This window comes from Limulus polyphemus, unplaced genomic scaffold (assembly GCF_000517525.1).
Source record: "Limulus polyphemus unplaced genomic scaffold, Limulus_polyphemus-2.1.2 Scaffold5810, whole genome shotgun sequence".
Lineage (NCBI taxonomy): Eukaryota > Metazoa > Arthropoda > Merostomata > Xiphosura > Limulidae > Limulus > Limulus polyphemus.
Window position 1 is genome coordinate 54945 of NW_013671420.1, and position 6699 is coordinate 61643.

At 38.0% G+C, this 6699-nt stretch overlaps 1 long non-coding RNA gene across 1 annotated transcript in view; it reads left to right on the plus strand.

The window, feature by feature from the left end:
- LOC111089291 overlaps positions 1–6093 on the plus strand; it is a 17116-nt gene extending 11023 nt beyond the window's left edge. Inside the window, exons 2-3 of the long non-coding RNA XR_002613572.1 lie at positions 5332–5665; positions 6016–6093. This is a non-coding gene — a long non-coding RNA (uncharacterized LOC111089291). The remainder of the gene's footprint in view (positions 1–5331; positions 5666–6015) is intronic.
- The last annotated feature ends 606 nt before the right edge of the window (positions 6094–6699 follow it).

A 6699-nucleotide genomic window follows, 5' to 3' on the forward strand; every position in this document is an offset into this window, starting at 1 on the left:
ACACACACACACACACACACACACATATATATACATATATATATATATATATATGGCTATATGTTTAGAAAAAAAAAACAACAACAAAGATTAAGTGTACAAATAGTGTACAGAATGATATTCTACGTGTTTAATTACGTGGTAGACGTATTGATCTGCACTTGTAGGTAAGAAATATTTCAATCATTACGTTTTAATAATATTGCTACGAATGTTGATTTTATTACAAGTTAAAGCTTTTACAGTAAAGAATTTTTTTTTTAGAACTGGTACATTTCGATCACTGGTGCGATCGTTCTCAAGTAAACAAAATTTGATAACTTCTAAGTATAGACTTTGTTCTTCAAACTGACGTAAAATTTTACGACATATAGCACCAAGTTTTCCATTTCTGTATTTCACAGGTTGACTTTGATTCTAACCATATTATTTGGCTGTTGTCCCAACGATATTATCTTTCCAAACACTGGCTGGCCACTTTATTAAGAAACGTATCTAATAATGGGTTGGACCACCTTTTACCCAAATTATACCCATGACACGACTAAGCATAGAATCCACAAGGGACTGTCTTAAGGGGTTTTCTTCCCATTCAGGCATTAATATTGTAAGCAATCCACGGAGCGAGGTTGGCAGAAGATTGTGATGGCAAATGTGTCATTCACATTTATCCCACAGATGCTCAATTAGATTACAATCCTGGGATTGTGGTGAAATGTCTGAAGTCTCAGACACGTTTTCCAAACAATGCAGAAACAGTTTGGTCACGATGGAAAGAAGCATTGTTGTATTGGAAGTAGCTGGATGTACATGTTCAGAAATGATTCTGAGATCAGTTGTGTCATTCGAATGCCACTAAGGGGACTAGAGTATGCCAGGAAAACATGTCTCAAGCTATGACTCTACCACCAGCGGCTTGGACAGTTGAGACCACACTAGAGGATTGAGTTGTTATTGTGTTTGTTTTTTGAAATATCTGTCTTCTCCCAAAACAGGATAAAGTGTGATTCATTGTACCGCATAGCCTTTCACCAGTCATTATTAGTCCAATGACTACTCTTTTTACATCATACGAGACGTTTCTTTTCTTCTTTTTTTCTATAAGTAACTGAATCCAGTGGTTTATGCAATGATCTCCTACTGTCACAGTCCATTTGTTGTAATGTTTATCGCAAGGTGGGGCTGTAGATGCGTGTTGATTGCCCTGCACTGAAAATTTCTGTCGGTCTATTGTTTGATGACGGTTGGACCATCTGGTTTAACCACCGTTCTCCACTTTCTGTCATTACTTGTTTGTGGCCACGATTCATCCTCACAACAGACATTTTATTAAACATTCTCCATTACTGATAAACTCAAATGACCAACCAACGAAACTTGAAACATTAGTTCTCAACCTAATTTGTATCTGCAGCTCAGGTGAGGCCTAAATCTGAAAGGGTGCATAGTTCCTAATAGTGGCAAGCCAGTGTATATTTCACAACAATTAATCCAGATTCACGAGATTGGTATTCCACTCAGGGATGTGCAACAATACACGGCACGGACTTGTTATTCAATGAAAGGCTGGGCCAGGCATGGCCAGGTGGTTAGGTCCCACCAAACATACTCGTCCTTTCAGCCCTGGGGGCGTTATAACGTGACGGTCAATCCCACTATTCATTGGTAAAAGAGTAGCCCAAGACTTGGCGGTGGGTGGTGATGACTAGCTGCCTTCCCTCTAGTCTTTCACTGCTTAATTAGGGACGGCTAGCGCAGATAGCCCTCGTGTAGCTTTGCGCGAAATTCAAACAAACCAAACTGACAGTAAATGGAAGAGAGTTACCTGAAAGTTGAATTTCATCCACTAATTGGAGGATTTAACGCCGAAATATTATATTTTACGTAAAATAACAAGAGGGGAGTCACTCCAGACACCGGCGATTTAAGGTTATTTCAATATATCTCGAAGAAGAAAGCTCGGCACAACTTTAAAACGAGAGAAAATATGACAAGATAAAACCTATATGGATTATACTGGGCATAATACCATCCTTCATATTTTTACTCTTCATTGCAGAAATGGCATTTTAAATTTGAGAATCGCTAGGGAAATCCTCTCGCAATGCATCGTGCTTCTGCTTCAACTTCAACACTACATCTTTAGGCTTTACTGTGTCGTTGGTTTCACAAGATGTTGAAACTAATAATTTCTTATATATATAATTCCAATCCACCTTGATGAAGATAACGATACTAATGTACTAGTTTAGCTGTCAATGCAGCAATCAATTGACAGCTGTTATGTCAAATCGACTAAGATCATCTAACACTGTACCCTCGGTTTAGCTCAATTAATCGCTATATTTAAACTATCACATCCACAACCACATTTAAAACATTTCATTGCTACACCGTTTCGAGTCACTTTACACTAACGACTTAACATCTCCATGTTGGCTCTCGTGATCTCGGATGTGGTCCAGCGACCTTGAACTCGAATATAATCAAAACAACTCAAACCGCCCCCCCCCTCCGGTGGCACAACGGCACTTCAGCGGACTTACAACGCTAGAATCCGGGTTTCGATACCCGTGGTGGGCAGAACACAGGTAGTCCATTGAGTAGCTTTGTGCTTAATTACAAAAAAAAACAACCCAAATCTTTCCAGAATAACGTTGTTTTTTTATATACACATCAAGATGTTGGGCAGGCGTTAACTTTTTACACGAATTTGAATAAGTTTGAAAAATATGCCGAAACATTGAAGAAATAAATCATTAAGTTTTCGTAAACACAAAAAATAACGTGTAAACTAAAAAAAAATTAAATAAAGTTGGTCCGTTGCTTCAAATTAGCACCTGGGGTGGGTATGGTTCACGTAAGCATTATACCTCCTCCAACGAAAGTTTGTTAATGTTTTTCAAATAAACTAAACGACGTAGTTTGAAAATATTGCAAAACTTGCTGATAAAACTCGATCAAATTTCATGTAATGTGTTTTTCACTCCGATATGAATATTGGACTTTTCAACCTGAACGGCACCCTATGCACACGTGAGTTAGACGGCCAGGTCAGTGACCCAGATTATTCGTCCCTAATTTTGAACTGTTATTAACCTGAGGTAAGACAGACAGCCAGCCACCAGGGACTATGCCCGGCCCTTTTAAACAAATAACGGGATTGACTGTCACTTTTATAATGCACCAATTACTGAAAGTGCAAGGCGTGTTTAGCAGCATTACGCCTCGAAACCCGGACCCTTCGTTTCGCAGTCTGACATACTAACCACTAAGTCAAGACTATATTTGACTATTTAAGTTTATGACACTTATTTTATTCCTCTTTTTTTATTAAATTGTAGACAACAACCGATGAAGAACTTGGTCAGAAACGTTTTAACTATTTCTGAAGTGTTTATGCTGAAGATGGAATTAAAAAAATTCTTAACCATCCATGTTGTTTATCCTATCAACAGTTTTAGGATCTAAGATTTGCGTCAAACGAGTCTTGAGCTTCTTGTACCCAAACAGTATTATTCTAACTATAGTTACGTGACACCTCTTCGCTTGCACACAGATGTACATTGTTTAAAGCCTGTATTGCAAAGTCAACACATTTTGTAAATCACCTTTTTTTAAGAGATCGTTTCTCGCGAAACTGAAATAGACACAGTGGTACCGGTTATCGTCAATAAAAACTGGAGATGGGGAAGATGTGTGGCTTTTTTCAGGATATCATGATAACAAACATTTATGTTCCAGGATTTCTAGTACTGAAAATTTCGCTTACAAAAGTCAATGACTTTCCAGGATTTTCATGACCTGTGTGAACCTTTCCAGCCCTACCGATACGAAGGTTTTCTCAAAAACCGATTAAACTGAACTAAGCCGAGAGGAAAATTGGAGTGTCATTTTGACAAGTCTTAGATGTTGATGAACTCAAATCAGAAGTTTCAAAATATATACACTCAATTAAACCCAATCGAAAGATGTTTGGAGGTTGAAGCATGCAAAATTGAATCCTATGTTCTTGACTTTCAATGATCGTTTGCCTTTCTTCAGGAATACACAGGAGTTAACACTAATCTGAAATAGTAATTTATTTTCAATATGCTTTAAAATGTACACACCCGCCTCTTCATTCATTGATTGTTGTTTTATGAATTTCGCGCAAAGCTACAGGTGGTCTATCTGCGCTAGGCGTCCCTAATTTAGCAGTTAGTCATCATCACCACCCACCGCCAACACTTGGACTACTCTTTTACCAACGATTAGTGGGATTAACCGTCACATTATAACGCCCCAACGGCCAAAAGGTCGAGCATGCTTACTGTCAGAGGCAGGATGTGAATTAGTGGTTAGTGTGCCGGTTTGTGAATCTAACGGTCCATGGTTTTGTCCCGCGGCCACAAAAAACGCTCTCCGCACTTTGTGGCTCTTGATGCAAGTCTCACTATTCGATTTAAGTAGTTTATTCGATATTTTTACTTTCGTGAGGAATTTTATCCACTTGGCCCTAGGCTAGGTTATATCTTTACTTCAGGCTTATTTATTAATTTCTGTAGTTCATACCAATATTCACAACACTCACAAGGTTTACGTGGGTGCTGTTGACTAGTTGCTTTTCTTCTAATCTGTTAGTTAAAGATTAGGGACGGCTGGCACGGATATCCATTGTATAGCTTTAAACACACAATTATGTAATTCATAGAACTACTACCCGATTCTATTGTAGGTTGTAAATACTCAACCACGTGTCTGAATATAAGTTTAATTTTTATCTCTCGTTTAACAGCTTTGAACTGAAGTATCGTTAATGGTATTAATTTGTGTGAAAACTGTTTGGGCTCCAGGGTGCAGAAACTAGAGGTGCTGAGGGCACGGAAGTACCCCTTGCTTGAAGTACGAGGCTGCTGCACACCCTTTGGTGTTAGAAGTGTTGATTTACAAGGATTATATATTAAATTGCATGTTTGTCAAAAACTTTTAGTATGGGGAATATTCAGTGTTCTAGCATGGATTCGAACCCGGCTCGTTCGCTTCGAAGACCACAGAGGGCCAAATATCACCCAGACCGAATGAATGGATTCCATCATACCCAGAGGTTACTATTTTGTTCAATGATTTTAGGACCCCACACAGAATTATTCCAACGTTACTGTTTGGACTCCAGTTATCAGAAAATACTTTTTTGCTTTCTGCTGCCCGGATTCTAGCTAGTAATGTGATTATTATGTGGTTTATATTGTAATTACGTTAAGAACGAATACACGTAAAAAAAAAAGTACTGTTCTAATGCAGTTTGAAGCAACGTTAGATTTGTGACTGGTTTTATGTTCGTTTGTATAGACTCGTTTCACGAGAAAAGGCATCCCGCTAGTGACGACGTCAAGGTCACGTTCGCACTTCTGCATATCTTGTTGGCGAGGTGCAGTAACGGTTCACTGCCCTACCGTCGGGAGGTTCAGACAGAGGAGGTATTCACCTGGGTTCGCCTCTCTCGGCGCTAATGTTAACATACACTCAACACAGTGTCGTTTCTCCATCATTCCAGAACAGATAGAGTAAGGGTGGTTACCATGACATTGTCCTCTTAGTAGCGAGCAGTGTTGCTGCATTTCTTTAGTTAGGCCAGCCCTACTTAGTGGAGCCAGGTTGAAAAGCAATAGGTTCGGTATAGCAGGTGATATTTTATTTCTGTTCTCTTAACAATATAATAATTAGCTTTTTATTGTGTTAAAAACTTTCAATCTTAGTTTTCAACGCTTAAGACACCCTGGTCTACACTTTACTGTTTCACAATGAAATTCGGTTTAACTAGTAATACTAGTTACACATTGTTCAACATACCATGTCGTCCATAAGCCTAAAGATTTCTATGTGTATAAATGGTCTTCCAGCTTAGCATAAGAATTTTTTTCCATATTAAGTTAAAAGAAATTGATTTTAAGTTTGTCCACTAGTCACACAGCCTCGTCAACATATCTTTTTTGTTTATCTTTAGTTCAAAGAAAGTAACATTTATTTCTTTAGTTTGAACACTGAGGAATGGGAAGATCAGGTTATACTTGTGTTCGACACACACTGTGTTGCCTCAATCTTATTTTCTGGGTGAGTTTTTATGATTTAATTTTATTTATTTTTATGAGTTTTTCTACACTGTCTCACAAGATGGGCAAGAAACAAAATATTATGCCAGTTATTATAAACAAGTAGTTTTTTACAGTGCATGTATAAAGTACACGACTCCAATAGCAACCCACCTCTTTTGTTTCTCTTTGCTTAGAAACAGCCCATAAAAAGTTTTCTATCTTAGAGAGCAAGATGTTTTTTGCTTTTGTTATCAATAGCTTTTTGGTCAAAGCACGTTGCACACACGTTTTAGAACTAACATTTAACTTAGTAATTAATTTAGTATACCAGTATGTATTGTTATAAAATGGCTCATGAATTAGGTATACATACTTTTATTGATATCGTTTCCCATTCTACTAATAACAACACACAAAGTTTGGCTCAGCTTAAGAAATCTAGGTTGATTCAAAGAATGTAACTTGTCAAGAGTAGCTTTCTAGTAGAAGTAGCCAGTCAAGAGTAGCTTTCTAGTGCAGTAGCCAGTCAAGAGTAGCTTTCTAGTAGAGTAGCCAGTCAAGAGTAGCTTTCTAGTAGAGTAGCCAGTCAAGAGTAGCTTTCTAGTAGAGTAGACAGTCAAGAGTA